Source organism: Fundulus heteroclitus, unplaced genomic scaffold, assembly GCF_011125445.2.
Source record: "Fundulus heteroclitus isolate FHET01 unplaced genomic scaffold, MU-UCD_Fhet_4.1 scaffold_302, whole genome shotgun sequence".
NCBI classification, from domain to species: Eukaryota; Metazoa; Chordata; class Actinopteri; order Cyprinodontiformes; family Fundulidae; genus Fundulus; species Fundulus heteroclitus.
This window is the reverse complement of record NW_023396712.1, coordinates 81632-103527: the sequence shown is the minus strand read 5'-3', so window position 1 is coordinate 103527 and position 21896 is coordinate 81632. Positions and strand designations below refer to the sequence as shown.

At 43.2% G+C, this 21896-nt stretch overlaps 1 protein-coding gene across 2 annotated transcripts in view; it reads right to left on the bottom strand.

Moving 5' to 3' along the window:
• LOC105922772 (zinc finger protein 345) overlaps nucleotides 1-21896 on the bottom strand; it is an 82610-nt gene that overhangs the window by 21099 nt on the left and 39615 nt on the right. The window lies entirely within an intron of this gene.

Below are 21896 nucleotides of genomic sequence, written 5' to 3'. Positions count from 1 at the left end.
GTTGATGACATATGCTATGAATTTAATGACTTTCTCTGGAGTGAAGTCTTCTTCTGTTTCTCTACTACTGTTTCTGTTGTCATTTGTTATTGAACTATCCTTAACGTTTCAGCGTAGCTTCTATTTCTAGTCATTTTAATTTGTTGTATTTCCACTGCTTTTTTCTCACCTCACATCCTCCATAGTTTACTCTGTGCTGGCCTCCACAGCTGCAACACCTTTGTTCTGCTTCTTCCTTGCACTCCTCGATTCTGTGCTCTTCACCACATTTTGAGCACCTTGGCTTTCCTCTGCAAACTGCTGCCAAGTGTCCATAGCGCTGACACCTGTAGCATCTGAGCGGAGGGGGAATAAAAGGCCTGACTGGGAACATCATCTATCCAATTTTAACTCTTTCCCTGAAAACTGGCTCTGAAAACGATCAGAAGTGACACGCTTGGCATTCTTTTTCCTTGTATGTTTTTATAGAATCTCTGTATATCGTTAACCTTGCCTCCATTAATGTTTATTTTTAACCTAATTAGATCCTCAGTTGGTATTCCTGTAATCACTCATTTAACTGTTTTGTTCTCTCCTATGACTTTTCTCTCCAGCATAGGGCTGGACGATAATTCAGTAACAATATATATCGATGATAGAAAAAAAATTAATAAAATGTTCAAAAGAATAACAGTTTTCCTTCCTTTGCATTCTAGCCATAGTTTAATATTACAGTCATTACATCCTCCCAACCAATCACAAACAGACCCAGAAACCTCCACCACCAAGCTCCGCCCCTTCAAAGAGTTCAGAGAGCATATGTTCTTTTTTTAATATTTGCAGTTAAAATGTGGGTTATATGAAGGTTTGAGTTTGAATTCAGTGTTTGTGTGTTTTGTATATAAAAATAGGTTGCTAAGCAACAGCATAAAATGGCCGGGGCTGCACTGGAAATATGTTTTGAATTTGTTGATAATTAATTAATTATTTCTATTTTATTGATATGCTTTTTTTGTATTTATTTTAGCTGATTAGCTAAGAAGCTTCATTTGTCTAGAGTTATAGCAGGCAGAAAACACATTAGGGAACTCAGGTGAGTTGAGATCATTTACAGTTGTGGCTGAGTTATTAATTTCTTGCAATAAGACAACATCTGCCTTAAATATTTTAAGCCGGTTACAAATTTTCAACATTTTCTCCGTGGTGCCTGCTCCATGCACATTCCATGTCACAAACCTTAGGTTTACCATAGATGTAAGTGGGAAGCTGAAGTTGGAAAGTGCATGTCCCTATAGAAATAGATATACATAGACCCAGATGACATCATATAACGTGCTTGTGGATGTCTGATCAACAGTTAAGCAGAGGAATAAGATAAAGAAAGCCAGAAAATTAAGAAGATGCAGAGAATGAGAAAGGGCGAAGAAAAAGGATTATGACCCATAACACAGAAACCCAGCCGTGACTTAACCCACATATGGTGCAAACGTGCTGCTGAGCTGTGCATACGTTTAATTTCTCACCGTGTCCAGCGCTATTCTCTTTTAACCTGGGTCCTATGCTTTAAATTTACCTGTTGTGCTGCTAGTAAAGCCACAGAGTGACCTCCCGATCCCTGAACAGCTGACCATTAATATAAAGTTTGTCTACAGTCACTGTAGCCCTGGTAACCTCTGCAATGTATTCCTTTCTGATTGGGAATAAAACTCGCCTTTGAAAACTGGTAATTGACGCTGAAATTTGTTTTTCGCAGCTCTCTGCTCTGACTTCCGACTTGCTCTTTTTGTTTGTAATGCTCAAATTAACTACAATTGGCCGAGGTAGGGTTTTATCAGGCAAGTGAACGCAATGGAAGGTGATGTGTACTACCTCGTTGCCTGGAAACTTCAGATGCTGCATCCTCATCTTGCTGCTCTGGGATGCCGGCAAGGACAAGGTTATGTCTCATTCTGAATATCCAGAATGGTCTCCTTCACCTTCTTCTTATCACCGAAATCATAATGGAGAATTCGGATGCTGTGTTGTGAAAGATAGAGATGCAAAGTGCTTGGAAAAATGGACTATACTAAAGAGATAAGCGATGGACTGTGCTGAGACAAGTTAGATTCTGTTCTGAAGTTTTACCATCTTGAAAACATCTCTAGGATCCGTGGGATTGATACATATGAGCACGATAAATGGACAAAGGATTTACATGCCCTTCTAACTCCCTTCACCATTCTCAGAAGCTGAGCTTGCTTTTTTATCTCGTCAAGAGTTAGTTTTCCTTCCAGCAACTAATTCAGAGATGATCATGGCCAAACAGCTTTGAGTGGGTCCAGGATCTGTGAATTTTTCGTCTTAAATAGAAAACCCATCATTTCAGAGGTATGTAAATAACACAACTACACCATAAAATAAAAGGGAAAGAATGATAAAACGTCTTCCGTCCGCTTCATCACCTGGAAAGAGAGATGTAAAAAGAACAGCACAACCAACAGACATAGTGTAACAGATACAATAAAGTAACACCTAGATGCCATTGCTAAATCATATGTATTATTATTTAAGCTAACATGTCTAAAGTGATACCTGAGAAAAGAAAGTGAAAATAAATAAATAAATAAATATATTACGGGCTTTCTGTATATAAGTGAACACTTAGAACCTGGAACCCAGCACCTGTGGGTGTTTGTGAGAGTGCACTTGTGTATGTTAAATTTATCCAGAAGGAAATTGCTCAATAGTGGTTGTGGAGAACCAAAGGCCCGCCTTCCCCGAGGACCAAGGCAGGCGTCAGGGGACCCATAACCTCGGACTCCCAAGGGGCCCCCAAAGCAGGGCGCCCAAGAGGGGCCAACACAGGAAATCTGCAACCCCCTCCCCCCCAAGGAAAGAGGAGAGACGACTCCGAGGAAATCCCCCAGCAATCGCAATGCCAAAGCCCCTAGGAGCCGCGGGGTCGAGCCCGTGGGCTCCGCCGGCAGCCAGCTACGCTGAAGTTGTAAGTAAGGTAAGTACAAACCAATAACTGAAAATTAAACAAAGTAAAGTTTGAACATTAACAATTGTCTCATTTTCACGAGGGAACAAACTGGAAGAAGAGACGTTGACGAGCCTGGAGAGCTACCTGGACGAGTGTTTTGACAACATCGTGATGGGGAAGAAAAAAAATCCCGCAGCCACAAACACACCTTCACTCAAACGAACCCGGTCTAGCTCTACCAGTGCGTCAACTTCCACTTTGTCTACCGACAGGAGCCACAGCGACGTCCTGGAATCCATCGACAAGAAGCTTACCAGCCTGGACGCTCGCCTCGCCTTGGTAGAGGTGCTCCACAAAGAGTTTCAGGCTCTGAGTGAAGCGGTTGAATTTAGCCAAGCCCAGCTAGCTTCTGTCGCCGTGGAGAACGAGGCGCTGAGTGGGAAAGTCACGGAGCTCACCAAGGGGATGATGCAACTGTTCAGCGAAAATAAGAGAATGAAAGAATCCATTCTGGACATACAGTCACGAAGTATGAGAGACAATTTCATCTTTGCAGGCATCCCAGAGCGTCAGGAAGAGGACCCCGAGTTTGCAATACGTGAGTTCCTCCAGCAGAAGCTGAAAATCCTGGCGGATCAGGTATAAAACATCACCTTCCATCGCGTTCACCGGCTCGGAGGTAAGAAACCATCCTCGTCCGATTGTAGCCAAATTTGAGCATTATAAACAAGAGGTGTTCCCATGGCCGGGAATTGAGAGGAACAGATTTCAGTGTTAATGACCAGTTTCCTAAGGAAATCCTAGATCGTAGGCGAGTGTTATTTCCAATCAGGAAAAAATACATTAATGATGGCGTCAGAGCTACCGTTGCTGTTGACAAACTTTATATCAATGGTCAGTTGTTCAGGGATCAGAAGATCACTCCTTGGCTTTATTAGATGCACAAAGGGTGGATTTAAAGCTTGTCACGCTTGGTAAAAAGGAAGAAAAAAAATTGTATAGTTCGGAACACAGTGATAAAAGAAATAAATGCACAGCTCAAGAGCACGTTGGCACGGTATGGTTGTTAGTCATGGTTGGGTACACGAGGCATGGGCGGTGGTTTTTTCTCTTTCATCTTTTCTCACTCTTTGCACTATCTTAATTCTCTGTCTTTCCTTTCCTGCTGATCAGACTATCAAAAGCACGTCAGATGATGCTACCTGGGTCTTTGTATAACTATTCTTCCGAGGTCATGCACTTTTTAACTTCTCACTTTCACCTATAATGAATGTAAAGTTTGTGACATGGAATGTGCATGGAGCTGGCACCAAGGCAAAAAAGCTAAGATCTTTCACCAGCTTACAAGATTAAAGGCAGATGTTGTCTTATTGCAAGAAACCCATAAATCAGCTACAACTGTAAGTGATCTTAACTCACCTGAGTTCCCCAATGTGTTTGCTGCCTGCTATAACTCTCGACAGAGAGGAGTAGCAATTTTAATCCACAAAAACGTGTAAATTATTAGACAAAATTATTGATCCTGAAGGTAGATTCATAATAATTAAAATATTTATTCATAACCAGAAGTTATGTATTGTTAGTGTATATGGACCAAATGTTGATGAACCCTCATTCTTCCACAAACTCTTCCTTGCACTTTCAAAACATGGGGATTGTTCACTAATTATTGGGGGTGACCTCAACTTTGGTCTAAATGAGGAAATAGACAGGCTGAATACTACAGGGACTCAGCGCAGTTGGCAGTCATTAAATATAGTCAAACAATACATGAGTGATTTTGGTCTTTGCGATGCATGGCGTTCTCTTCATCCCAATAGTAAGGAATATACTTTTTTTCAAATGTCCACCACTCTTATTCTCGTTTGGACTATTTCTTAATCAGCAGCTTGCTGCTGTCGGACGTTTCAGATGCTGTAATTCATCCTATTACTATTAGTGATCATGCTCCTGTTACTTTAACCCTAACAAATAAAAAAATAACCCCGCAAAACAAGAGCTGGAGATTTAATACATCGCTGCTTAAAGATGAAGAATTTAATACACTTTTCAAAGAACAGTGGGCTTCATACTTAGAACACAATGATCTGCCAGGCACTTCAGCATCTATACTTTGGGAAGCAGGGAAAGCAGTGATGAGAGGTAAAATAATTTCATTCTCATCTCACAAAAAGAAGATAGAATTCAAGAAGATTCAGGAATTAGAAGAAAAACTCAATATACTAGAAGCTTCCCAGGAAGAGGGAAAATTGGGTAAAATACGTAAAATAAAACTAGAATTAAACCATTATATTGAAAAGCAAAATAAATTTCTAATACAAAGACTTCGAATAGAAAATTTTGAACATGGCAATAAGTCAGGAAGCCTCTTAGCTAATCAGCTAAAAATGAATAAAGAGAAAACGACTATATTTGCACTTACAGACTCTACTGGTAATACATTACATGATCCGGAATGTATAAACAACACCTTCCGAGATTCTACAAATCTTTATACACGCCACAGATAAATCCGTCAGATAATGACATCAAGCAATTTCTGGATAAAATTACACTTCCTAAATTATCAGACAGCCAAAGGACAACACTGGACTCCCTGCTGACAACAGTTGAAATTCAGGAAGCTCTTTATAGCATGCCCAATAAATGCCCAATAACTAAAAGAAGTTCCTTTTTTTAGCAGACAGCAACAGAAAGGTGGAGGAGTGGCAACATTGTTTATTATTATTATTATTATTCCTTTATTTAACCAGGAAAAGTCCCATTGAGATTAACAATCTCTTTTTCAAGGGAGTCCTGGCCAAGATAGCGGCAAAAGATTACATTACAATTTACATTACAGTTTACAATAACATATATCTAAATTAGAATTTCATAAAACAGTTACAAACCATAGATCTCATTTCCAAACCTTTGAGCAATCGTTTAAAATGTCCAATCGGAATCAAATCCTTCAACTTCCAGTCTTTCTGAAGATTGTTCCATGCTGTGGGGGCAGAGTACTGAAAAGCTGTCTTTCCAGCTTCATTGCAGATACTAGGCACAGACAGAAGCAGAGACTCTTGAGAACGTAGAGAATACAGTCCAGCCGCTCTTGGTTGAATGAACTCACAGAGGTATGAGGGGAGCAGACGCAGAATACCCTTATAAATGATCATATACCAGTGAGTGAGTCTACGAGTCTCTAATGCTGGCCAGCCCACACGTATATAAAGTTCACAGTGGTGTGTGCGAGGCTTACAATTTGTGATAAATCGTAGAGAGGCATGGTAAATTGAGTCTAACATTTTTAAAACTTGATCTGGGGCATTAATATAGATTAGGTCACCATAGTCCAGAATGGGTAAAAACGTTGCAGCTACCAGTCTCTTCTTCGACTTAAAAGAGAAACAAAGCCTATTCCTGAAGAAGAAGCCAATTTTCAGTCTGAGTTTTTTAAGCAATTGTTCAACATGAGGTTTAAAATTTAGATTTTCATCAATTAAAATTCCTAAATATTTAAAAGATTGAACCCTTTCTATTTCTGACCCATGCAAAGTGATAAGAGGATAGCTATTTTGCAATTTTGTCTTTTTTCTTGAAAATAGCATCATTTTACTTTTATTTGAATTTAAAAGAAGATCTAATGATTTTTTTAATGATTCACTAAAGTGTAAAAAGGTGTTTTTGGGAAAATTCGACTCTTGAACATTTGGCTCGCCAGGTGAAGAGCCCGGTATGAACTATATGCGTAATCGATATAGACAGTCACTCAAATTAATCTCATAAATAAAATTTTAGGCCAGAATTAAATTTTTCCTCTGCTGACGTAAACAACGTAAAGTCAGGAGAGAGAAAGAGACATTTTCTGATTCTGGCTGGTTTTTGTCTCCATTGCAATTCTCTCCTCTGTTGCCTCCAATTTCTCTCTCACTCTCTTCCCCTCTTCCTTAATCACCAACTTTGACCTTAGATATCTGACCTGCCAGAAAGTTTCCCGGATTTCAGCCAAATGAGCACATTGGCGAGAATGGTTGAAGCAGAGACCACAAGCCATGTGCGCATCTACAGCACAATGTGGATATTTCATCTTAAAATGAAGCATAAAATAAGATTTTTTTCAAATAAATACATTTTAGTCTAAATACTGTCTCGTTCCGTTATGAAACCCAAGCACTAGATCGAGGTTTTGCTGCTAACACTTTATTTTTGGACGAACAGAACAGGACAGCTTTCATCCCACCAGTCCCCGAACTACCACTCCTCTCCCTGAAAGCCATAGATTTCTTCCAGTATGACCCCAAAAAGATCTAACCTGAAGGAACAGTAAGTGTGTAACAGCACTTAGCAATAAAGTCTAATACAGATCATTACAATATATTTTGTTTATTGATTAAATTTATAGTTTTTGATTTTATATTTTACAAAGGAAATGTTTATTTACACGTCTTCATGGTGTGGGGGAAAAAACATGGTCAGACGCCATTACAGTTTTCAACCTGCGCACCGCACCACACTTTAGGAATACGTGGTTTAAAGTAACGGATTATAATAAAAAATGTCTCTGGACCTTTACTGGTATTTCATTTTATTTATTCGGACTACGCTGATTTTTAATTAGTGACCCCTGAGCTATACCATGTATTATGTATGGCTCTTTGCCATAACGGGTCACCCTGCGTCTCATTCCATGCCATTTAATACCTTTATAATTTATTTATTGCTCTTCGTGTAGCTACGGTTGCATGCTGTCATCATTGGTCTGATGCTGTTGGTGCAACACAATCATCCGTGACATGTTTTAACCTCACAGAATGAACATTAGAACCTGTTTGAAGCGCACAGGATTATTTCTATTTCAGGATTATAGTGTAGATAGAAACACAACTTTGTTAGCTGTTTTTAAGTTCTTCAAGTCAACTCAATAGCTGTATACCATGACCAGCTGTACCATGTATTATGTATGGCTCTTTGCCATAAAGGGTCACCCCTTGGTCTGGTTCCATGCCATTTAACATCTTGTAATGTATTTATTGCTATTGGCACAGCTACGGTTGCATGCCATTTTATAAAATGTATCTAAACCCTCAGTGAATTCTTCACATCCGTCCTGTTGAGAGCATCCATACTGTTTTGAATTGGGTTGTGTTATTCCTAATGTTAGGTTTTTGTCCTGGTCTGATGTTACCTCCAATGGAGGAGGCGCTATTGTAGTATGGTTTGTAATCTGGTGTTCACTCATACTGGGCATTACTGTTGTAATCGACGTTGTCAGTGCATGCTTTGTAGTATTTGAAAATGCTTTTGTGGGTTTAATTGTATTTGACATTTCTGTCTGCAGCTTTGCTCGAATTAAAACTGTTGTTGTAGGTTGTTGCAACAATATTAGGTTGAATTACAGTAGATTTTGGGTTTTCTAAGTTGCTAACAACTTTTGCAGGTTGCACTTCCTGCTTGCTTGTTTTTATCTTTATAATGTCATCAGTATTTTTGCAAAGTTTGCTTTGTGCTATTCAAAATTTAAGATGATGATGTAACAGTAACCTACTTAACTCTGTGATGATTCTGGCACTGGAGCTGAACCTGCTCTCTATCATCACACCTGCTCATTCTCCACCTCTCCACAATCAACCTTCACTGGATCCATCTGTCTCCAGCTGCATAAAAGTCCCGTCCTTGTCAGTCTCCAGTGCCAGATCATCTCGTGCCAACCACTGAGTACTTTCCAGCGCCTATCCAGAGAACCTGTCTGTCTGTCTGTTTGCTCGTTACCGACCTGATCCACCTTCTGATTTCTGAGTTTGCCGAAGCCCTGTCTGACCCAGCCTGTTTGTTTCCCCGTCCACCGAACCTGGACCAAACCGGAACCTGATCTTGGACACCCCTGTTTGTACCGCTGCTGGATTCTGGAACTGACCTGGACTGCCCCTGGATTCACGCCCCCCTGGATTGCCCCATTCGGACTCTGCCTGCCAGCCGCAGTTTGCTCCGGAGCCATCTCCCAGCAAGCGCTTGTTCAGGTTAATAATTCAGCCTTTCTAACCCATCGCATCAAATTCCGCTGATCACTAACCTGTTCCCTCCCCTCCAGAGGACAGCCAGATGATTAGCGCATGCTACGCGCCCCTGAACCTGCACTCTACCTCCCTCTTAATAAACAAGTTTCAAAAAGCCACTGACCTGTTTTGGGTTGTCATTGGGGTCCGATTCCCGTTCGTAACAAAACGATCTGGCCACCATGGATCCCTCTTCCGACAGTCAGTGGCGAGAAGGAGTGGAGAAATCCATTTCTTAGCTAGAGGCCGGCGTTTCTGAGATTCTCAATCATCTCCGCGGCCAAGTTACTTCCCCGCCCGTACTTCCGCAATTGCCTCCCTCCGCCTCCGCGTCACTTCCGGTGACGCCGTCTCAGCCTGAGCCACGTCTCACCCCGCCGGGGCTCTTCAGCGGCTTTGGGGGGCTTCCGAGTGGCAAAACGACTCTCACCTTTGCCACTCGTATTATGAATTCTCCAGAGAGTTAACCAGGGTGTTCAGCCCAGTGCTGCCCTGCAGAGAATCCTCCAGGGGGCTCCTGTCTCTGAGACAGGGGGAGAAGTCTGTTTCAGAGTATATTATTGATTTCCATTTGTTAGCTGCAGAGAGCTTGTGGAATCAAAATGCACTCATGGACGTTTTTATGCATGGTTTAAAAGACCGAATTAAAGATGAGCTGGCTACTCGGGAGTACCCGAAGTCCCTTAAGCAGCTAGAAGAGCTGGCTACCCGGATTGATCTCCGTCTTCTGGAACGACGGAGAGCACGTTGTTCAGCCCCTTCTCCACGTCCTCGGTTCCCTGCACTTCCCTCTGCCGCACCCTCATCTTCTCAGAGGCTACCGAAACCCATTCAGCTAGGAAAGGCTGGTTTGACCAAGGAGGAGCATCAGCATGGGTTGCAGCAGGGCCTCTACCTCTATTGTGGAGGAGCTGGTCATCGCGTCCGCTCATGCCCACTTAAAGGACCAAGCTCAGTAGTGGGGGGGAGATCTCTACTGAGCTACACTAAACTTGCTGTCTCCCCAGACCGGTTACTCACTTCCACCTTAACCATCTCTAACAAGTCCCATGGACTCTCTGTCTTCATCGACTCAGGGGCTGACACTGAGTTCATGGACGAAGGCCTGGCCAGGAGGTTAAACATCCAACTACACCCTGGCTCACCCCCCCCCCCCCCCCCCCCCGCAGTGTTCTCGCCTTGGATGGCCACGAACTCAATCACTCTTCGCCTCGTCTCCGAGCCCGTGGAGCTAGTTTTGGGAGGTAATCATAGAGAGAGGCTGGTCTTTATGATCATTAATTCTCCGCAGGTTCCAGTTATTTTGGGTGCCGCATGGCTCAGGAGACACAACCCCCAGATTGATTGCCGACGGCTTGAAGTGATGGGATGGGCTTCCTCGTGCTCTGAGTCCTGTTTGCGCTCAGCGCAGCCACTTCATTCTCCGTCGGGTAAGACTGAAGATCTTTACCCTGATTTGTCCAAGGTCCTTCCTGAGTACCATAATTTAAGGGAGGTGTTTAACAAAGCCAAACGAGCCACGAGTCTTCCTCCTCACCGTCCGTTTGATTGTGCTATTGACCTGTTACCTGGAACCACTCCACCTAGGGGTCGTCTCTACTCCCTGTCTGCCCCCGAGTCCCAAGCTATGCAGCAGTACATAAACGAGGCCCTAGGAGCAGGCATTATTCACCCCTCCTCGTTACCAGCTGGCGCAGGCTTCATTTTTGTGGGGAAGAAGGATGGCTCTCTCCACTGCTGCATAGACTATAGAGGATTGAACAACATTTCTGTCAAAAACCGTTACCCTATTCCCCTCATGAATTCGGCCTTCGATCAGGTCCAGGGGGCAAAGATCTTTACTAAACTCAAAAGCAGCTCTCATCCTCGTATGGGCGGACTTCCTGTTTGCGGTAAGGCGTATTGCGTCACTTCCTGTTGTTGCTGTGTGAACGACGGAGCTTTGCTCCAGGCTCTCTCGCTTTTTATCTTTAAACCTCTTTGCTGTAACATCTGTTTCCAAACATAAGCACTTTTAAAACATTGTCTGTGGCTGCTCATCACGTTTGGGAACTCCTCGTGTTTCACACGGTTTGTTCTTTGGCGTGATAATAGGGCGTTAGCCTAGCTTTAGCCTAGCTTTAGCCTAGCGCTAGCCAAGCCTTAGCCTCATAATGGCTTCTCCGTCCCTGACTAAGTCTCCTATCTGCTGCTCTCTGTGTCAGATGTTCAGTTATTCCTCTGCCTCCTTTAGTGAGGATGGTACATGTAATAAATGTAGTGTTTTTGTAGCTTTGGAGGCGAGGGTGTCAGAATTGGAGACCCGGCTCCGTGCTGTTGAAAAACCAGCTGATAGCCGCTCTTTTGCTAACGCGGAGCCGCATAGAGTAACTTCACGTAGCGAACCTAAAGCAGTAGCACCCGAGCAGCCTGGTAACCAGGCTGGCTGGGTGACAGTTCGTAGGAAGCATAGCTCTAGATTACAGACCCCAGATCACCACCAACCCATCTGCGTTTCTAATAAATTTTCCCCTCTGAGCGACAATCTCGCCGAGGAGCCGACCTTAATTATTGGCAGCTCCATAATAAGAAATGTGGCACTAAAGAAACCAGGGACCATAGTTAAATGCCTACCAGGGGCCAGAACAGGCGACATAGAATCCTACCTAAAACTACTGGCTAAGGATAAGCGTAAATACCGCAAAATTGTTATTCACGCTGGCGGTAATGACACCCGGTCACGCCGATCAGAGGTCACCAAAGTTGGTGTTGCTTCGGTTTGTGAGTTTGCTAAAACTATGTCGGACTCTGTAATTTTCTCTGGTCCCCTGCCTGATCTGACCAGTGATGACATGTTTAGCCGCATGTCATCATTCAACCGCTGGTTGTCTAGGTGGTGTCCAGAAAACGACGTGGGCTACATTGATAACTGGAGAACTTTCTGGGGAAAACCTGCTCTGATCCGGAGAGACGGCATCCATCCTACTTTGGATGGTGCAGCTCTTCTTTCTAGAAATCTGGCCGGATTTATTAGTTCTCCTAAATGCTGACAACCCAGGGTCCAGACCAGGAAGCAGAGCCGTAGTTTAACACACCTCTCTGCAGCTTCTGTACTGTTACCCACCCATTACCCTATTGAGACGGTGTCTTTCCCACGGCCAAAACTTAACAGATCAAAAACTGATCTAAAAGGAACAAATCATAAAAACCTAATAAAAATCAATATGGTTCACCTTGAACCTAAAAATAAAATAATAAAATGTGGTCTATTAAATATAAGGTCTCTCCCTCCAAAGACTTTGTTAGTTAATTAATTGATTTCTGATAATCAGATTGATTTGTTTTGTCTCACAGAAACCTGGCTACAAGAGGACTACGTTAGTATAAATGAGTCAACCCCCTCCAATTATTCAAATTTCCACATTCCCAGATCTGTGGGAAGAGGAGGAGGAGTGGCAACTATCTTTCAGTCTGATTTATTAATTAGTCCCAGGCCAACTAATAATTACAGTTCTTTTGAACATTTAACCCTCAGTTTCCCTCATCCAAACTGCAAAGCAATAAAACCTCTTCTGTTTGTTGTTTTGTATCGTCCACCAGGCCCTTACACTCAGTTTTTGGATGAGTTGTCAGATTTCTTATCTGATTTGGTGTTAAATACTGATAAGGTTATTATAGTGGGTGATTTTAACATCCATGTTGACACAGAATGTGATAACCTTAGTGTAGCCTTTAAAACTATCCTAGATTCAATTGGTTTTGCTCAAAATGTGCATGAACCGACGCACTCTCGGCTCCATACTTTAGACCTTGTTCTGACATATGGCATTGATTGTGAAGAATTAACAGTATTTCCTCACAACCCTGTCCTGTCTGATCATTTTTTAATAACATTTGAGTTTAATCTAACTGAATTCTCCACCCCCAAAAGAGGGTTCCATTATAGTAGATTTTTATCGGATAATGCTGTATCAAAACTTAAAGCGTCTGTCCCCTTCTTAATATCCTCAGTATTGCAGAAATGCCCTGTAGATGGCAGCATTGCTGTTTCTTCCCATTCACAAATCGATACCTTTGCTAACAATGTGACTTCCTCATTGCGTTCTGCATTAGACAATGTAGCTCCCTTGAAAAAGAAGGTGATTATTCACAGGAAGCTGGCTCCTTGGTTTAATTCAGAGCTGCGTTCCTTGAAGCACAATGTTAGGAAATTGGAGAGAAAATGGCGCTCTACACACCAAGAGGAATCCTACTTAATCTGGAGGCACAGACTATTGTTGTATAACAAGACCCTCCGCAGAGTTAGAGCAGCATATTTTTCATCATTAATTGAAGAGAATAAAAATAATCCTAGATTTATCTTCAGTACAGTTGCCAAACTTACCCAGAGCCACAGCTCTGTTGATCCATCCATTCCCTTAGCTCTCAGTAGTAATGATTTTATGGGATTCTTCATAAATAAAATTGATGCCATTAAAAATAAAATAATTGGCATCCTCCCAAACATGATTACCTCGTCCTCAGTAAGTGAGGCAGCATTGGAGGAATCTTTAGAATCTGCGCAGTGTTTGAACTGTTTAGAAGCAGTAGAGCTTTCTGAGCTATCTAAAATTTTAGCTTCATCTAAACCTTCTACCTGTATGTTAGACCCAATCCCAACCAAGTTGTTTAAGGACATATTCCCTTTGATCAGTGGCACTATTTTAGACATGATTAATCTATCCTTGGTAAATGGATATGTACCACAGGCTTTTAAAGTAGCTGTTATTAAACCTTTACTTAAGAAACCTTCTCTTGATCAAGATGAGTTAGTAAATTACAGACCTATATCTAATCTTCTTTTCTTATCTAAAATTCTTGAGAAAGTAGTTGCTAATCAACTTTGTGAACATTTACAAAGTAATGACCTACTTGAGGAGTTTCAGTCAGGCTTCAGAGCTCATCATAGCACTGAAACAGCTCTGGTGAAGGTCACTAATGATATTCTCATGGCCTCAGATAATGGACTTGTGTCTATACTTGTCCTGTTAGATCTCAGTGCTGCGTTTGATACAGTTGATCACAATATTCTCCTACAAAGACTTGAGCATACTGTAGGGATTAAGGGGAAAGCATTAGGCTGGTTTAAATCTTATCTGTCGGACAGATTCCAGTTTGTTCATGTTAATAATAAATCTTCCTCAAACTCTAGGGTCACTTGTGGAGTACCACAGGGTTCAGTCCTTGGACCAATTCTCTTTACTATATATATGCTTCCGATAGGCAAAATTATCAGACAGCATGGGATTAATTTCCACTGTTATGCTGATGATACTCAGCTATATTTATCCATAAATCCTGATGAATCCAATCAATTACTTCGACTGCAGTCATGTCTTGATGACATCAAAAGCTGGATGACTTTAAATTTCCTGCATCTAAATTCTGACAAGACCGAAGTTTTAATCTTTGGGCCAGAGTCCTCAAAAAATAAACTTCTTAACCAATCACTTAATCTGGGTGGCATTAACCTGGCCTCTGGTAATAAAGTAAAAAATCTTGGTGTTATTTTTGACCAAGACATGTCATTTAAATCCCATATTAAACAGGTTTCCAGAGTTTCCTTTTTTCACCTCCGGAATATCGCCAGAATTAGAAACATTCTGTCCAGGAGTGATGCTGAAAAACTGGTCCATGCATTTGTTACTTCAAGGCTGGACTATTGTAATTCTTTACTATCAGGAATTCCACAAAATGCAGTTCAAAGCCTTCAGCTGATCCAAAATGCTGCGGCAAGAGTTCTGATGAAAATCAACAAGAGGGATCATATTTCTCCAATTTTAGCTTCCCTTCATTGGCTTCCTGTTAAATCAAGAATAGAATTTAAAATTCTTCTTCTAACGTATAAAGCCCTTAATAATCAAACTCCATCATATATCAGAGCTCTGATTACCCCGTATGTTCCTAACAGAGCACTTCGCTCTCAGACCGCAGGTCTGCTGGTGGTTCCTAGAGTCTCTAAAAGTAGAATGGGAGGCAGATCCTTTAGCTATCAGGCTCCTCTCCTGTGGAACCAACTCCCAGTTTTGGTCCGTGAGGCAGACACCCTGTCTACTTTTAAGACTAGGCTTAAAACTTTTCTTTTTGACAAAAATTATAACTAGTGACTCATGTTACTCTCAGCTACCTTTTATAGTTTTACTGCTATAGGCTTAGGTTACTGGAGTATATCAGGATCTAATTTTCTCACTATATTGAGTTCTACTGTTCTTCAATTATGCATTATGTGTTGTCATTTCTGCTTTAACTTTCTGTTCTCTCTCTTTTCTCTTCATAGTAGGTACACCTGGTCTGGCGTTCTGTTAACTGTGACATCATCCAGAGAAGACGGCTCACCCGCTATTACCATCTAATGTAGAACAGATTACTAGATCAATGTGTGCTTCTGTGCTTTTTTGTTTCTCTTGTTGTGTCTCTGTTCTGTCTTCTGTAACCCCAGTCGGTCGAGGCAGATGACCGTTCATACTGAGCCCGGTTCTGCCGGAGGTTTTTTTTTCCCGTTAATGGGTGGTTTTTCTTCCCACTGTCGCTTCATGCTTGCTCAGTATGAGGGATTGCTGCAAAGCCATGTACAATGCAGATGACTCTCCCTGTGGCTCTACGGTTCCCCAGGAGTGAATGCTGCTTGTCGGGACTTTGATGCAATCAACTGGTTTCCTTATATAGGACATTTTTGACCAATCTGTATAATCTGACCCAATCTGTATAATATGATTGAACTTGACTTTGTAAAGTGCCTTGAGATGACATGTTTCATGATTTGGCGCTATATAAATAAAATTGAATTGAATTGAATTGAATTAAACTGGACCTTAGAAACGCCTATCATCTGGTTCGTATTAGAGAGGGTGACGAGTGGAGGACCGCCTTTAACACTCCGAACGGGCACTATGAGTATTTGGTCATGCCTTTTGGCCTCACCAACGCCCCAGCTGTCTTTCAAAACCTGGTCAATGTGGTTCTCAGGGACATGATTGGCCATTATGTTTTAGTGTACCTAGATGACATCCTCATCTACTCCGAGAACCTCAATCTCCACCGACAACACGTTCGCTCCGTCCTGCTCCGTCTGTTACAGAATCAACTTTATGTCAAAGCTGAGAAGTGCGAGTTTCACACCTCCTCCACTTCATTCCTTGGTTTCATCCTATCCCCCGGGCAGATGTCCCGGCCAAAGTTCGGGCAGTTGCTGAATGGCCCGTCCCTATAGACCGCAAGCAGCTACAGAGGTTTCTAGGCTTCGCCAACTTTTATAGACGTTTTATTTGTGGCTACAGTCAGGTAGCTGCCCCTCTGCATGCTCTCACCTCCAGCAAGACTAAGTTTATCTGGAATGAACAGGCTGAGGAAGCCTTCAAACATCTGAAGAGCTTATTAATTTCTGCTCCCGTCCTTGTGTCCCCTGACCCTGAAAAGCAGTTTATTGTGGAGGTGGACGCCTCTAGCTCTGGGGTTGGGGCCATTCTCAGCCAGAAGGCCGTGGATGGTTGTGTTCACCCGTGTGCTTTCTTCTCCAGAAAGTTGTCCTCCGCAGAACAGAATTATGACATCGGAAATCGGGAGCTGTTGGCTGTGAAACTAGCGTTAGAGGAATGGAGACACTGGCTGGAGGGCGCCAAACTCCCCTTTTTGGTTTGGATAGACCATAAAAATCTGGAGTACCTCAAGACCGCCAAAAGGCTCAACCCCAGGCAGGCCAGGTGGGCTTTGTTCTTTTACCGGTTTAATTTTTCTCTGTCCTACAGACCTGGGTCAAAGAACATAAAGCCGGATGCCCTCTCCAGGATGTTTGAATCAAAGGGGGAAAGTCTTGACCAAGCCTCAGAATTTATCCTGCCTGATTCTGTTCGTTGTGTGGTCACCAGACTCGATTTGGAGAGGGAGGTCAGAGACACCCTGGAAGGGAAACTCTTTCCCGAGGCCTGACCAAAGAAGAGGCTTTTCGTCCCAGACTCCCTCAGGTTAAAGGTCTTGAAATTCTGTCATAGTTCTTGCCTGTTTTGTCATCCTGGCATCACTAAGACCCTCCGTCTGGTCCGTACCCAGTTCTGGTGGCCCACCTAACTTAATGGTGTAAAGGATTTTGTTTCTGCCTGCTCCCTCTGCACCCAGGCCAAGGCTTCTCGCCAGCCTCCCCCTGGTTTGCTTCGCCCGCTCCCTGTCCCTTCCCGGCCTTGGTCCTGTCTGTCTATGAACTTTGTCACTGGTCATCCTTCCTCCGAGGGCCATACGGTCATTCTCACTATTTGACCATTTTTGGCCGTTTGACGTTGACCGTTTGACGTTGACCGTTTTTCTAAGATGGTCCATCTGGTCCCCTTGCCCAAGCTTCCTTCTGCCAAGAAGATGGGGTTAATCCTGGCGCAGGAGGTGTTCAGGCTGCATGGTCTACCGACAGACATTGTGTCTGACAGGGGCACTCAATTCGTGGCTCGTTACTGGCCGGAGTTCTGTGCCATGCTGGGCATTTTGGTTAGCCTGTCCTCCGGGTTCCATCCTCAAACTGATGGTCAAACCGAGAGAGCTAACCAAGAGGTCGAGACCAAGCTCCGCCTCTTCTGTCAGTCCGACCCTTCCAAGTGGGCCCACAACCTGCCTTGGGTGGAGCACGCAATAAACGCCACACCCTCCAGCTCCAATGGTCTCTCCCCATTCTATGTGGTATACGGGTTCCAGCCGCCGGTGTTCACCATAGAGGAGGTGGAGTCACGGGTCCCGTCTGCCCGCCTGTCTGCCCTGAGGTGCAAGCGTGCCTGGAGGAGGACCATACTCTCTGCCTCCCAGCTGCAAACCGCCGGCGGGTCCCAGCCCAGCAGTATCAGGTGGGAGACAGGGTTTAGCTTTCCACCAAGGATCTTCCCCTGAAGGTCGATAATAACAAACTGGCACCTTGGTTTATCGGGCCCTTTCCCATTTCCAAAGTGGTGAATCTGGTGGCGGTCCGTCTCCGCCTGCCCTCAGCCATGAAGGTCCACCCCACCTTTCATGTTTCACGTGTCAAGCCTGCTAAAACCTCTAGTCTGGTTCCCGCCTCGACGTCCCCTCCACCCATCCGTCTTGTTGATGGCTCTTCTGCATACACCGTGAAGAGGATTCTGAAGTTCCTTAAGTGGGGTAGAGGAACTCAGTACCTCATTGATTGGGAGGGTTATGGCCCGGAGGAACGCCAGTGGGTGCCTTCCAGTCACGTTCTGGACAAGTCCCTCATTAGGGATTTTCACCGAGCCCACCCGGACCAGCCAAGGGCCAACCACTGAGTACTTTCTAGCGCCTATCCAGAAAACCTGTCTGTCTGTCTGTCTGTCTGCTCGTTACCGACCTGATCCGCCTTCTGATTCCTGAGTTTGCTGAAGCCCTGTCTGACCCAGCCTGTTTGTAACCCGTTCTCCCTGGACTGTTTCCCCGTGCACCGAACCTGGACCAAACCGGAACCTGATCTTGGACACCCCCGTCTGTACCGCTGCTGGATTCTGGAACGGACCTGGACTGCCCCTGGATTCACGCCCCCCTGGATTGCCCCATTCGGACTCTGCCTGCCAGCCGCAGTTTGCTCCGGAGCCATCTCCCAGCCAGCGCTTGTTCAGGTTAATAATTCAGCCTTTCTAACCCATCGCATCAAATTCCGCTGATCACTAACCTGTTCCCTCCCCTCCAGAGGACAGCCAGATGATTAGCGCATTCCACACGCCCCTGAACCTGCACTCTACCCCCTCCTAATAAACAAGTTTCAAAACGCCACTGACCTGTTTCGGGTTGTCATTGGGGTCCGAATCCTGTTCGTAACAAACTCCTTGTGTTTCTTTATCTTATTGGTCTGCTTCTTTCCTGTTGATCAGACAATCACAAGCACATCATATGATGCTACCTGGGTCTATGTTTAACTATTCTTTCGAGGGAATGCACTATTTAACTTCTCATTCACACCTATGATGAGTGTAAAGTTTGTGACATGGAATGTGAATGGAGCTGGCACTAGAGGGAAAAAGTTAAAGATCTTTAACCAGTTTACTAGATTAAAGGCAGATGTCTTATTACAAGAAACTCACAAATCAGATACAACTGTAAGTGATCTTAATTCACCTGAGTTCCCTGATGTGTTTATGGCCTGCTATAACTCTAGACAGAGAGGTGTTGCAATCTTAATTAGGGAAAGTTAGGTAAAATCTGTGAAGAAAAATTTGAATTAAAACAATATGTTGACATATATAATGAATATATTAAATTTAAACAGTTGAAATTCAGGAAGCTCTTAATAGCATGCCAAATAAAAAGGCTCCAGGTCCAAATGGATTCCCCACTGAGTTTTATAAAGAGTTCTAGAATAATCTAGCACCAACGTTCCACAGCATGTTGCAGGAAATTCAGGAAAAAGGCAGATTTCCAGCTAATATAAATTCTGCAACCATCAGTCTTCTGCTTAAGCCTGGCAAAGATCCTATGTTTCCCACCAGTTATCGTCCCATATCCTTAATTAATGTGGATATTAAAATAATCTGTAAAGCTTTTGCAAAACGTTTAGATAAAGTAACTCCTCTCATAATCCATACTGATCAAACTGGTTTCATCAGAGGAAGACAGTCATCCACAAACACACGCAGATTACTTAACTTAATTGATTATTCCTACAGTAAAAATATTAAAACTAATATATTGTTTTTAGATGCAGAAAAAGCATTTGATAGAGTAAACTGGAACTTTCCATTCGCTACTCTACATAAATTTAGTTTTGGCAATTTTTTTATAAATTGGTTAAAAATTTTATACAGTTCTCCAACAGCCTGTGTCAGGACAAATAATGAAACATCTTCCAGCTTTTGTCTCCAGAGGGGCACTAGGCAAGGATGCCTGCTTTCCCCATCACTTTTTGACATCTTTATCGAACCTCTAGCAGCAACAATTAGACAAACTAATGCTGTCAAAGGTATAAAATACATGAAAATAGAGCATAAGATTAGTCTTTACGCTGATGATGTATTACTTTATCTCCAGCATTCAAACATTTCCCTCTCTCAAGTAATTAGATTACTAGAATCTTTCTCTAAAGTATCAGATTACTCTATAAACTGGTCTAAATCTACGGTACTGCCAATTAATTACTCTTTCCAGAACCCCCTAGATTTACAATTGCAATCAGGAAATATTAAGTATTTGGGTATTAGTGTGTCGTCTAATTTGGCAGATTTACTAAAACTTAACCACACTCGAATTTTAAACAGAATAGAAGAGGACCTTAAAAGATGGAAATCGCTTCCAATTTCATTTATGGGTTGGGTAGCTTCAATAAAAATGATGGTCTTACCTAGAATTAATTACTTATTTTCAATGATCCCCAATAAACCATCATAAATGATCCCCAATAAACCCTCATAAATCTCTAGACTCTGCCATTTCTAAATTTCTTTGGAAAGTAAAACCCCTCGTGTATCAGCTACAGAAGACTTAAGATAGAGGGGGACTAGATCTGCCTAACTTCCATAACTACTACTTAGCAAATAGGCTACAATACGTCTCTGAATGGTTAAAAAATATTCATTTAGGCAAGCCTTGGTTAGATATAGAACAGAAAATGTGCAATAACATCATGATTTCAGATTTGCCGTTTATTAGCTCAAATATAAAACGGCATACATGCTTTTAAAATATTAACATTAGCTTCACTATTACAGCATGGTGGGAGTTTCTTAAAATGACGAAGTCATCACTTATCACGTGCAGTCGTACACCTATTTGGATTAACCCTGACATCCTACTGTCAGGACTCAGCCAGCAGGGCCATACAGCCTGCTGCCGTCTCTGCTTCCTCCACAAGTGTTTGTGGTTGGCTGGTGGGTGGCGTGTGCACACCTGCAGCTCGTTCAGCAGCACCAGAACTGCACTATAAGAACTGTGCTCGAACAGCGGGAGGATGCCAGAGTGTTACCGTTGTGGTATGCCTACTAGCCACGGCCTCTTGCCAGTCAATCTTTGCTCCCACGCTAATACTCGCCCTTTGTGTTTCCCAGGTACCTCTTTGTGCTCCGACGTCCTCCCTCGTGCCTCTGTGTCTCCCTCAAGGCGACTCCTTTTGTGTTCCTCTGGTTCCTCTCGAGTCGATCCCTTTTTCCTGGACGCAAGGCTCTCTCCTACGTTCCCCTGGTTCCTCCCGCTGTTCTGGATCCCTGTATTCCCCGGTGCTGCTCGGACCCCCTTGCTCCCCTCTCCAGCTGCTCGGACACCTGCTGCCAACACCTAAGCTGAGTCCACACTGCCTTCCTCCCCGGTCGGGTTATTTGCGCCTCGTGGTAAGCTTATGTCCTTTAGTTTATTTATCTAGTCTCATCCCGAGAATTAATCATTTCTCTTACCTCCCAGATTGATCCGGTCCCCTGATCCTGGGCTCCCGTTCGAGCCGTCCCTTGTCAACGCAGACTAGCTCTGCAACCACGTATAACTCCTGAGTCTAATAAAACCTTTAAAACTTTACCTGTTGTCATCGAGTGTATTCTGCATGTGGGCCTGACATCTTAAGGCAAACATGACACCTTTACATACTGGAAGATTAAAGGTATTAAATACCTGGAACATTTACTTGACGGAACCGAGTTTATCACTTTTGCCAAATTAAATATGCAATACGGCATTAGTAAAAATAAATTCTTAGAATATGAACAAATCAAATCTATAAAGAAAAATAAATTTAAGCACCTCGAAGGGACAGGCGCCAGGGCCTGCGAACCAACCACCGGGTTCGCTGGTGGGGGTGGAGGTGTTGGTCCACCTGGGACCAACACCTCCCACCCTCCCTGGGAGGGCAGCAAGCCCACCAGTCTTTTTCTCCCCATCCCCATATTCCTCCCTCTGCCTGCTTCATCATGCTGCCACACATGTAGGACTTTGGGGAGGGGGGTGTTACTGGAGGT